At 23.8% G+C, this 14,040-nt stretch overlaps 1 long non-coding RNA gene across 1 annotated transcript; it reads right to left on the minus strand.

Annotated features, from left to right (window-relative positions):
- Positions 1-1,166: 1,166 nt before the first annotated feature.
- On the minus strand, positions 1,167-5,328 carry LOC122632792. The gene is made up of 3 exons (XR_006327950.1): positions 5,240-5,328; positions 3,318-3,427; positions 1,167-1,570 (listed from the first exon to the last, which is right to left on the minus strand). It is a non-coding gene; the product is annotated as an uncharacterized LOC122632792 (long non-coding RNA).
- Positions 5,329-14,040: the final 8,712 nt, after the last annotated feature.

Here is a 14,040-nt window from a genome sequence, read left to right on the forward strand (position 1 = left end):
AAAAGTACATGGCATAATTAATAATTGTAGTTTTTTAATAATTATGATGATTATGAAAATAGAAAAGAATACAATTAAATTTCCATGAAAAAAATTAACAAGAATTTACTTTCCTACATGTGCAACAAAACAATCCTGTTGTAATCGTATTACTCTCGACTTCAGAAGAAAATCTTCTCTGTCGCCATTCATCATGTATGAAAACAAATTTTTTTCAATTAAAATAAAACAATAAAAAGTTCCTCCGTACTTTAATGTACGTTCTTATACTAGAATTTACTTGAAATTTTTAAACAAATACATAACTTGTTTTCAGTTATATATAAAAAGCAGTAAAAAATAAAACACAATCTTTAGTGTATTATATTGAGCTTTATCCATTCATAGAATACTACGTATTATAACTTGTAAAATAAATTTTATTAATATAAAATAAGATTATTTACACTATATATGAAGAATCGCTTTTCAGAAGAAATAATTGAAACAGTTTATTTCATAAAATAATTTTAAACGGTAATATAATAATATTTATTATTATATTATTAACGAACTATTCCATATAAAAGCTTTTACGGAATATCCTTTCTTTGTCTTTCAAATCCTATCTGTTTCTTCAGACTCATCCCGACAAACTCATTCATGTTTCAATCATTCGCATTCTTATTTATACATCGATTCTGCATCTATTATGTGCTTGGCAATAACAATCATTTGCCGATGTGACTCGATTTTAAGAATCCTACATTTGTATAGATGAATATGTATGGTAAATGTATAAATTTATATGCGTTACATAATACATTTTTTGATGAACGTATCATGTAATGTATTAACTTATATGAGATGAAGGAATAAGTACATAAGTGTATGTATCATTTATATGTATATCCATACATATACGATTTATATTAGCAGTTCCCAATCAGCGGTACATGTTTAGTGTATCAAGAGTACACATAGAAAATTAAATGATGCAAAATACAACCATATTTTTAATATTGAAGGCCTAATTAATGTAAACTGGCTTCCAAATGGTATAAAAGTTAAAAAAAAATCATTGATCTATATAACACAAAAGATCGAAAATAATACATAATACAATCAACCATAATTAATAAACTACAAATTATCACACTAATCATAAAATGCAATCAGAAGATAAATATCGCGAAAATAAGGATTAAAAATTTGAAAAAAAATATGACGCAATAGCTTTACAGAGGACACGTTCAAACGTTATTTCCACGAATATCTATCAAATGCAATATTATCTTGACTCGCGAAGCATTATTAATGCAGAAATTGCATGTTTAGCTATAAATTAGTATATTAGACGAATAAAAAAGAAATGTTAATTACCTGTAATTACGAGGACGATAAATTTTTATGGCTATCTGTCGGCACACATCTTAACAACACCAACAACAAGGATGATCAAGACCCACGTCTAGAGCTTAGTTAACTTGTTAAGTTAACTTGTGAACAATTCGCGCCAATAGATTGGGACCAAAAACTGGTAACTCGCGAGTCTCATGCTCCTCTTCTTACATTCCTCTTCTTATAAGACCTATCGTACAAATTAGCAAATTAAGTACCTAAATGCTAATGATGGAGGAGTCGACAGACTAATAGTAGGATACTTGCGGCAACAGCAAAGATGTTTGCCAGCCCTACGATAAGTTAATAAATATGAACAAACAATAAATCGAATAATAAATAAATTTATCTATCTAATATATTTGAATCTCTCTTATGTAAATATTCTGAAGAAACAATATTTATCTTTATCTATTCACTTTTACATAGACATGTCTAATAATATAGAATTTATAATTAAAACAAAATATTATGAATCGGTTGAAATTGAGAATCATCAAAAATATTCAATTGGTTTTAAGAAAGAAGAAAGTAAAGCGACAAATTTGCGGTAAAGTAATAATTTTGGATAAATAATAATCTGAAAAAACTATCGGCAATGATGACTTCCATACAAAATTATCATTAGACATATATATTTGTCTCGATGTTTGATTTTTTTATTAATTTAAAATAAGTTTAACATTGAAAACCAATTTTTTCATGCTTATAAACAAAATTATATAACGTGAAAGTTGTATATTATTTTTATTAGTACAATTATACTATACTAAATATAATTTATATTTGAAAACTATGAAAAGTGTTTCATATAAAGTAGCAATTAATATTTTGCTGATAAAATGAAGTGAAATTTATATTGACTTTTTATTTTATAAAGTTTATTTCTTCATTTTAAGAAAAAGGGATAAAAGATATATGAAATTACAATATATAAAAAATATTCTCATTATTTATAATGTTAAAAATGGTAAGATTAAAGAGTTATTAGATTCTAATGTAATAAACAAAATACAAATTGCTCTTGAAATGGCTAAATCAGAACATTTAATGACGAAATATTTTCAAGATCCAAACAGAATTAAAATGTCTGGATGCTTATGCACCAATAAAATCTATGTTTATAAAATATAACACATTTTTACTACTATTGGCTGTAGTAAAATGAATATTTCTTTGACAATTATAATGAGCATGCCAAAATCAATTAAATTGTAAAGAACTTTTTTATAACGCAAGTAATTTTAAAAGCAAATATGAATATATTAAAGTTGCACAAACTTTGTACTTGTTAATGGTACTTATTTAATATCATTTAAAGTATAATAATAAAATAAAAATATATATTTGAAAATAAAATGACTTAATATTATAATTCTCTAAAATACATTTTAGTAATACTCAATGTTACCAGAAAAAAACTTTATTGCAAAGTAAAATTAGTTAAAAAATATTTTAAAATATTTAAAAAAAATTAAAAAAAAAGCTAAAAATAATTACAAAATCTTAAATCAAATTTTATTTTAGTTCTTAATATAAGAACTTCTTTGTAAATCAAGTTTTTGTTTATCCTAAAAGTGATTTAAGTAATAAGATGCTTCATTCGTGCTTATATTACTCTGAGTAGATGTAATAATAACTAATTATAGAAGAAATATTAATAATTGTATATTGTCATGATTGGGCCAACTATTGATCTTATAAAATATTTAACTTCGTGATTTTATTCTTACTCTTATATCTAATTTTATAGAATTTTTCTTATTATATATTATATGCATATAAAAAATCAATATCTATTTAATTAAAGACAAAAACAATTAACAAATTGATTATTAAGCTTCTCATAATTGTATACTTTATCTTTCTTAGATCTATAAATCTCTACAGTTCATACATTGCATATTGCATACATGATCAGAATTCAATAAACTTACGGAATAAATCGACGTGATGAGTACTTGTGAAGACACATCCCTTCCTAAATATTATCCTTTGAACATATATTTCATTAACAATCTTCTCTTTGCTGGTGAAAGTGTGTTCTCTAAAAAGATATTGCAAATATTATATTATATTCTAAACAAATACTAGCAACTTCATTTATAATATAAATGTGAAAGTTATACAATGAATAGTTACAAGTATTTTGTAAAACATAACATTAAAATGATAAAATTAATGAATTATTAAATCATGGCAAAACAGAAATTAAAAAATTTATCAATAATTCATATAATGCAATATATTTTTAAGAATAAAAGACATAATAGAATAAAATTATTTTTGCAATCCTAGAAATAATATAGAAAAAATATAAATAACTTGAACAGAAAAAAATGTTAGAATAAAATAAAAAAAGATCATTAAACAAAAATATAGTAAAAAATACTTCTCTCTTTGTACAATAATTCTTTTCATTATAAAAAATATTTTTCTTTTACTCAATTGTCCTTAATTTAATTAAAACAATATTACAGATATTTACAAGAATTTTTTAGTAAGATTTATTTCTTAGAAAATTTATACGAATCTTTCATTATTATTTATTATTTATTGCTTATTTTTGAACTAGGATTTATATTTTATCTTGAATATCAAAATTAATGTTGATATTATTTATTATAAACATAAATGAACTATATAAATACAATTATAAAATAGTACAGAATCTAAAAAACTAATACAAAAAATATCGTATGAAATTTATAAAAATTGCTGCAATATTTTCTAATTGCATAAGGATACAAAATTTTATGAAAAACGAAAATAAATTTTTACGAGTTGCGAGTAAAAGAGAAGAAGAACGATTACCATGTTAAAGCGATTGAAAGCAAATTGGAATAACAGATATTACAAAAAAGTAACCTCCATTACCTTGAAATGAGCAAATGAATGAGATAACACCTTCGAAATGAAATTTAACAACAGAAAAACTTTTAACTTTCTGGAGTGATTGAAAGCAAATAATATACTATGTACACATATATAACCAAAAAAGTCACCTCTACTCGATACAAGGTAACGATTCTATAGAGAGCAAGAATCGAACAAAAGAACAATGGTTAACTTGTCGAAGCGATCTAAAATGAATAAGAACAAGAAACATTCAAAAAAGAAGTCACCTCTATAACTTCAAAACAAAATTTCATATGTATTATGTAAAATATTTATGCATATAATCTTTGTTTCCTAATACTTGTATTTTACTTCCGTTTTATAACAATATTTCTATAATAAATATTGAAGAATAACAAAACAATTTTACACAAAAACAATGAATGAGATATATTTTTAACGAATACAAACTAATTATTACTGTGATAGTGTATATTTCATCAGATTATAAATGACCTTCTAAGGTAATAGGATAAGCAACAATAAGAATAAACAAATAGCAAATACTGATAATAAAAAGGACAAAGTAATAAAGCAATTCTTACGAAATTAAACGCAATGTTCTAAATTCGAAAATTCGTAATAGATAGTGTATAACAAAAATACAAATATATGTAACACATAACAGATGTACGTAAAAGAATATTACATGTAATAAAAAAAAATAACTATTGAACAAAATGTGTCACAACATGTCGATTGAAATTTTCTGAAATGCTAATACGTTTCCGATCAAATAAATAATGAAATAATAATATGAAAATCATACACAAAAAAATTGTTAGACAACATTATGTATACTGATAACATGATATATGAATAAAGAAAATTTTGCGCTATCTCTTCGTCGGATTTTGGTAAATTATTAGAATGCGTTAATCAGATTACTTAAAATTCTTAGAAATTCTTATATTAAAAAAAAAAAAAAGAAGATACATAAATAAAATATTTAAGATATTACCCAACTAAACAACAGCAAGTATATCAGAAAAGATAGGAGATAAAGAACTTCGAAATTCTTCTCTAGAAACAGAAGAATCACTCCTCTCAAAAGCCCGATAGCGAATAAACTAATGTTCCCACTACTACGATAGCCCTCTCCTCTCATATGAAAATTCTAACGAATAGTCTATTCTTTTGGATCTACGGCCCAATTACGATGACAGATGGTTCAGAAATGTGTCACTGATTTTTGGTGCCCCGAGCATAACTATTTGTTTTACATTGAAACCGAGAAAGCAATTATGAATCGAACATCTCGTTACAATAGCGTTAGAGAGCTGCAGTGATAAAAAAAAAAATGAACAACCTCATCCAAATTAATTGTTTTGTTTCTTGAATTAAACAAAATCAAAATCTTCCGATAGAAATATATGTGTAATATATAATATAAAATTAACTATAAAAGATTCTGTTATACATTATGTATATATTTAATCACAATAAAGGAAATAATATAAAAGGCATCAATATACAGTTTAAATATTATATCTATTTTAAAGATTCAAATAAATAGGATTAATCATGATATCATGTGAATTTTTCAAAATGATATCTAACTTCTATAGTATAGTATTTGCTAATCACTATGGAATCTACTTGTAAGTCATTAATATCGATTAATCAGTAAAGTCATAAGTGTAAAAAATATAATTAAAATTAGAAATACTAAATACAGTTTTGAAAGATTGTATGAAAATGAGGAACAAACCAATATGTCATAAAGGAAAATGTACAATGTTTCAGGTATTGTTATAAAATGAGTGGTTTTCTTATAAAATTATATATTATCTAATATTATTTTATAATATAACAATCTAAAATAATTTCTGAAAGAGTAAGTGAAATAGATATTAATGTTTTTCATTACATAAGATACAGAAATGAAAATATGACAAAGATATGAATTAAAAGAAACATTTCATAAATGAAATCTCTTGAATTTAATATATAATTATTATAATCTTGAAATAAGTAATTCTTAGAATATACAAGGAAGACAGATATTCTTTTTCTATAATCAATATTGACAAGAACATATGACAAACACGCCATATGTATTTAAACAATATTTATATAACAATTTTATGTTTCAAGTAAATCATAAATTTTTAAAAAGATTTTGTAAGAAGTCTCAATTTTTGAATCAACTCTTGAATTTTTTAATAAGAAGTCTCAATTAGATGAATAGAATGAATATTCACACCTTCTGTAAGTAGTTCAAATTTTTGTGATGATATTAATTCAAAAATATAAAAACAGTTTTGGACATACTATTATTTTATCCATGATATCTATGTCATATTAATGGTTGTGCTTCAGAAAATTGTATTTTTATTGTTTTCAAAGCTAAATAATTAGTAATTTCAGAAGATTAATTTTTTTAAATCAATCAATTTTATTCCTTTACAGGTCAAATTTTATTATCTTATTCTAACATTTAAAAACATGTATCTGTAAATTAAGATTTAATATATTACTATTATATATTGTTATATAGCTAGAACATTTTTTTTAAACAAATTAAGAAAAAAATATTCAATTTCAAAAATAAATTGTCCTCATTTAGAAAGAATCAGAATTATTCATAATAAAAATAACCTATTTCTAAAAACAATGAAAAAGAAGATAAAAATGACAATGATAATAGCTATGAAAATAATACATACATTAACAAGGACAAAGAAAACTGAATGGATATGAAATGAAATAATGAAAATATTGTATATATGCAGAAGTGAAAAATGAAACAACAAATATATATTTGCCTGATAGAAGACAGATTGTACTTTCATAATATGAAGCAAAATGAGTAATATCTTATTCAATATTTGATATATTTATCAAAACAATTACTACCACAATTACATGGATCTATTATGGAAACAAATCAATAAAATAGTACATATAAAATCAACAAGAAAACAGTTGTAGCAGATATAGAAGAATAAGATTTAATTAGAGTTATTATTAATTAGAACACTTACTAAATGATTACAGAATTTTAGATATATATCTACCAGGGTAAGTGTATGTATTTCTGTAAACTAAATAAAAGACTATTTATAGCTGTACATCATTTTCTTGTTAAATTATTTTTCACAGAACACAGTTAATCTTTATTGAGCTCATTTAAGCACATATATGAGCTCATTTAAGAACATCACAGCTAATCAATTTTATACTCCCTGTTTTTCATATTGACAAAATTGTAAAATTTATAAACAACTTCGATAAATATCTGATGGTAAAGTCTTATGTCTATTCTAATCTTGTTGATACTTTACTAAGTTTGACTTTAGACTTAATTATACAGTTACAACTAGACATTGTCTTATATAACTAGCAGATCAAGTTGTTAGAAATTTAATTTTTAATTATAGACTTGAAAATAAGCTAGAAATCATTATATTTTTTATTCTATAGCTATTTTTATATATATTTTTTATTAATATAGCAAGGATGTAGATAAAGAAAATATTTTATTTCTTATTTAGCTAATGGAAAAACTAAGAAAAACTGTAAATATAGCCAAAATCTAGGCATCTAATTTGATATTAGTGGTAAGTATCATTGCATTTAATATAGATATTTTGAATAATTATGTTTGACATACAAATTTATCATTTTCAGAGAAACATAGTATCCAAATTTATTACCGGTATAGTTATTAAACAAATGAAAGAATTGAATACAATACTTTCTAATGTAATATTTTCATTGCTGCAAATAATGTTCATAATTCAACTATTTTTTGCTTCAGTTAGCAAAGAAAGTAGCTTCTGTAATAAAAAATAAATATGTAACAAAGAATTTATGATATTAGTCGGACGTAATAAAAATTTCATAGAAAAAAAAAAACGAAAGTGCAAAATATACGTAATTAATATGATGTAAAATATAATTAATTACTACTGTTAACTACTAGCTAATCATCTACATACATTTTTTTTTTCATGATTACCATCATTTTAATGAATTTATAATTGCAGTTTGTGATAGACCAGGAATATGCAGCAAAATATAAAATTATGAGGCAATAAAAGACAAAAACAAGTAAAAAGAAGTTAAATAATGTGAGATGTAAAAATATTACAAGAAAGCATCTAAAGAACAAAATAGACATTGAAAACTTTTAATTATACGTTTTTATTTTTTCATAAAATTTATAAATATATATATTTTTTTATTTTTTTTTTTTATTTTTAATTAAGGCATAGCACTCTCAATAGTAGAAGCAAAGGAATACATTATAACAAATTAAAATACTTAACACAATTAATCTTCATGAAAGTATTTCCATTTTTTAGTTTTAAGTTTACAAATATACACGAAGAAATATATACTAAGAGAATGTTTGCACCGAGAGAAGACGAGCGATAATTTTCTAATGTCAACTCAAGTTATAACATTTTTTTTTGTTTTATAATACATTATATGTGGATACTAATTAAAAATTATTTATATTTTGAATATATTTGGATACTACTTGGAATAAATAGAAATTAAACAAATTTATATTTGCGAATTACATTTATTTTCATCTATTTGTATCAATATCATATAAAAAAATTATTGTCATTATTAATAAACTACTTTATTTTTTTCTACATCATCATTGATCAAATATTTTGACAAAGTTTTAATTTCCTGACTGAATACGAAAAATAATGATCACCTTATATTTTATAAATCATTATGTAAAATTGTAAAAAATATATATAAATTAAAAAATAATACAAAATATATATAAATCATATAATAAGAAAAGATACTAAAATATAATATTCGATTGAGAATATATTTTATGGCATCAAACATAACGTTGATAGAAATTAAGAGCTATTGTTTCTCGTCTTTTATCTATTTTGAATGGAAAACTTGAATAAATCTTTTGAAATTGAGTAAATACAAATCGTATTAAGTAAAACAAAACTGGATGTATTTCAGGCAAATTATCATCATGGTTGATGATTTCGTCTAACTAAACCGAATTTTAAAACAAGGAAACTTCTTGTTTTACCATTATTAGTTCTTTTGTTATCTTTTTATTTTATAGATAAAGTTTTCAATTCATTAAATATCAACAAAATTTTTAAGTTATTTTTTGAATTAAAATCTTTATTAATTCGATGAAATGTTCTCGAAACTACAATATGGACATATAATAAAAGTACACTGTGATGCTTATTTTTAGGCGCTATATTCAATATTTGCACAAAGATCGTGCAGATAATTTTAATATTGTTCATACTAATATAGTTATATTATACTAAGCATAATTTATAGTTAAAGATTAATGAAAACTTCAAATATAAAACAATTAAATTTGTGCCGATAAAATGAAAGAAAAGTTAAAAAATACAAATATATATGTAAATAAGTGTGTGATTTGTTATATGACATTATGAAGAGTTAAACTTTGAAATTCTTTGTATTTATTTTTTTAGAAACTATGTGATTATATTCAACTAAACGGCTGGAATTTTCATAATAGTTAGGAAACTGTTGAATATTATTTGTAAGTAACAATCTAGAAAAGTTACAAAGAATTGTTAACGTGTTTAATGATAACAGTCTTTTAACATTGATACTTACAAGGAAGAATAGGCAATCCAAAAATTCAACAAATTCTGAAACTTTGGATACAAATAAAATATATATAATACAACCCAATTCTATTCATACCATAATGCTCCCTCACCATCATTCCTTATAAAAATTATTTTCAGTGAATATATTGAAATAGTTGTGGATACCCTTTTATCATCAATGACTGATGCGTTAAAATTTTCTTTTCAATTAAGTGAATCAATCAATTAAAATTTTTTAAATTGAAGCCCATTTCATGTCTTTTTTTTGTGTTAGATTATTATGAAATAATCATTGATTATCTATAATTTAGGCAAATATTAAGTTTCACACTTAAAAATAGGCTATTACTCTGTACTTTTGAAGTATTATGATTGACAGTGAATAATTAAATTTTTTAAGATACGGCAAAATTGAACGTTTTCATTATTGTCTATATTTATGAATTAGATATATATTTATGAATTACAATACTAAAATGCAGAATACAATTTTTCATAGAAGAAAAAAAGTAGATAAAAGAGAAAGGAGAAGAATAGAAAAATTTATAAAATATAAAGCAAATTATTGAATCTTGCAATTAAAATTTCCTCTTTTTCTTTAAACCAACTTTTCCAATGTATAATAAAAATCACTTTAGTTACTGTTATATATAGATACATATTTGTAGAATATACATATATATATAAATATATAAAACAATTTTTCTCATAACAAAAAAAGAAAAAGTTAAACAAGGGAGTAGTAAAAAGATTATTTTCATATTGTAAGTCGAATGATTTGCCTTGAACGGTTCGTATTATTTCGAAATGAATATGACAAAAAACAAGGATGTTCTTTTCCTATATGGTTGGAAGGGTTTATGCCATGAATTCTCATGATCACAATTTTTGTCTAATTTTGATGATCAGGAACTCGTTCAAAAAATAAAAGTTTTTTAAAGAAGATAATCATATCCGATTTTAGAATAATGTTATATTTTTTTGTAAAAATAATATCTAAAAATAGATAATTTTTAAGAGTAATTTTCATGAAAGTAAAAACATGTTTTGAAAATCTGAAATGATTATCTCTTATACAAAAACCTCTATTTTTTGAAAAGGCCCTTGATCATCAACATCGGACAAAAATTGCAACCAGGAAAATTTATGAAGTAAATGCTTGTAACACGCTACATAGATTTCATTCAAATATGCTATCCTATGTACGTATATCGAAAAAATAACGCATGTCAATTTACTACAATTGCATCTAATGATAATATGTTACTTTGAAGGAATAAATAAGTTATAGATTTTTAAACAATTATTCTTATAATGAATAAAAGTAGTTAAATATACATCATTGATTATAATCCATCAATGATAATTATCATCTAGAATAACGTAATATTTATTATCGCATGTCTACCTATTAGTGATTTGTTTTCTTTAAATCTAACGCATATGTTTATCTCATCCTTTCGCATATTTTTTCTTTTAGGCCATTTTAGACACAGTTGTCTTTTTATAATGTCTGCTATTTTTAACTCCATGATCATATGTAGATATTCCGTTATTATTCCGAAATGTATTATCTGATTATTTACATACCCTTACATAGAAATTTATTATTATTATTATTATATATTGAATTCGGAAAATAATATTTATGAAAGAGCTTTTTGACATATGACCATAATCATGCCTCAACTAAGTGACCCATTTCCTTTGAAAAAAATCTATAAAGGTTTCTACAGTTTCCTGGATGCCACTCACTTTTTGTCTTACAGTTAGTTACATAGAATTTCATTAGATCCTGATAATAATCTTTTCCATCAAAAATTTATCCTGCCCATATTTTTTTCCTTTTGTATAAATTCACATTTTACATGTATATATTCATAAAATCGTCGTTATAATAATAAACACAGTAGATATAAATATAATAGAAGAAATGATCTTCATTTGTCATTATTGTGTATAATATGTTATGATATAATGTTATACTATATTATCTCTCCATCCATATATAAATATTGTATCGTAAGATAGCTCATGACATAATGCACAAATTTACTGTAACCTTTTTGTCGGAACTTTGTTGAACAATACGTCAAGATAAACAGATTGTAATATTCTTTCTGACAGGATATAAATATATCTATTAGTATCTTCTCTAATATTAATTGTCGCAGACAGTTCTGTGGTGTAATTTAAGATCGATCAGTTTTCGATTAGACCGTGAAGCTTTTACCGTGAGTTCACCTTAAGCAGCATAAATTTAAAGACGAACGATTGGATAAGTATGGTCTGAGATCTATAAAATGGAATATAAGAATATTAAGTAGATTAGTAAGTTGGGAAAGAAATGACCTAATGGATGCAATATTAGAATAGCTATTCCAAATAGTTTACATCTCCTACAAGTAGATGGTTTCTTATCTCAAAGGAATAATCGGATAATATTTAGTTGGTGTTATAAGAGAATACAGATTTATTGATTGAAGACTCATCGATTTGTGAATAAATGTATTAGACTATAAATTTAATATAGCTTATAAATTTGGAATATTGAATACCTATTATTACTTAATTATTACTTAACTTCACCGAATACAGAATACATATTTAGAAATAATTGCGGACTTATTACCTAATTGATGACTGGATTTAAAGAAAGACAAATACTGACTGCATTTACGGTTTTTTTCTGACTAACTAATTTAAGTATTAGTTGACCATCATATCGATCAGTTTGTGCGAAAGACGAAGATGGGAGATAAAATGATGGGAGATGTCAACGCAAACAAAGACGGTCGAGTATTTGGTGATAGGAATAAGATTAAGGTAAGGGAGATAGAGAAGAAGTTGCGTGAAAATATAAGGAAGGAAGAGGTGCTTCCAAACTAAACTCGACAAGTCAATTGGTGGCAGTATCCTTGCAGGAAATTGTGTGGCATGGTGTTTTTCTCTGGAGATTCTTGTCTCTTCTTAAGTTTCTTAAGTTTTTTCTTTCTATAGTGTGTGTATGCGTGGTTGAGTATGTGCGGCGTATTTATTTATTTATTTTGCATCGACACGACAATCACACAAAAAAGGAGAATACACAAGAAGAGCCGAATTCATTTAGAACAATCCCACCATACTTTGAGGTAGTCAAGAAATATATATATATATATATATATATATATATATATATATATACACATATTTATGAGATTATAACTCTCGAAGTCAATTATGTTCAAAGCTTTAAATTAATTTTTCAATGTTTTTATTACTTCATTTGTAAATATCTTTATATTTAGATATTTGTAAATATCTTTTTTAAGACTAATTCGGTTTTTTTCTTTTTGTATACACAAGTGAATCATTTTCAACGATCTTTTTTTCACGTCCTATTTTTATATGAGGTTAGATTTATTTATCTTGTATAAAGAAGCGAAATTGTTGATGAATTTTTACTTTTAATCTCTGTGTCATAGTTATAATATGCGAGATCGTAACAATGTTAAAATTCACGTAAGATATATTTATTACGAATTTTCGTTATTTTAAGAATATGTTTATTTTCGTAAGATTACTTTATTACTTTGTCCCTTATCTCAAAATAGTAAAAGTGATTTTCAAGGTATCTCATCGAGTTGATATTTTTATAAAATCTATTATTCTAATCGATTCGTTTTAGCAAGCTAATTATTTCGTTTTCCTAATTCATAACTGGTAGAAAATTCGTTTGTTTATAGATGTTTCTCTAAATTTATCAATTATATTTAATATATTTTTTAATCTGATCTAATTATAATGTTGCATGTAATTATAATGTTATGACTTTTATAAATTTAAAATGATTTTATGTTTTTATATTACAATATTATATCTGTATACTTTTTTTTTTTTTATTATGTGCTATATAATTGTAAGTACTACATTCATGTTTTGTATTCACAATAAATAATCTAATATATTAATTTTGATATATAAGATAGAGTCATATAGAAACGTTTCGTATAAATATGTTTATATACGCACCTTTCATTTTGTGACCATTTATCAACAATTCCAAAATTACCTTTGACCTTTGATCATGTCATTGAAGCAATAACTATTCCTGTCCTCTTTTTTATCGTATGTATGTATGTATATTTGTTATAACAGTACTACCTGTTTGTTCGTTGTATAATGTATT

This window comes from Vespula pensylvanica, chromosome 11 (assembly GCF_014466175.1).
Source record: "Vespula pensylvanica isolate Volc-1 chromosome 11, ASM1446617v1, whole genome shotgun sequence".
Taxonomy (NCBI): Eukaryota; Metazoa; Arthropoda; class Insecta; order Hymenoptera; family Vespidae; genus Vespula; species Vespula pensylvanica.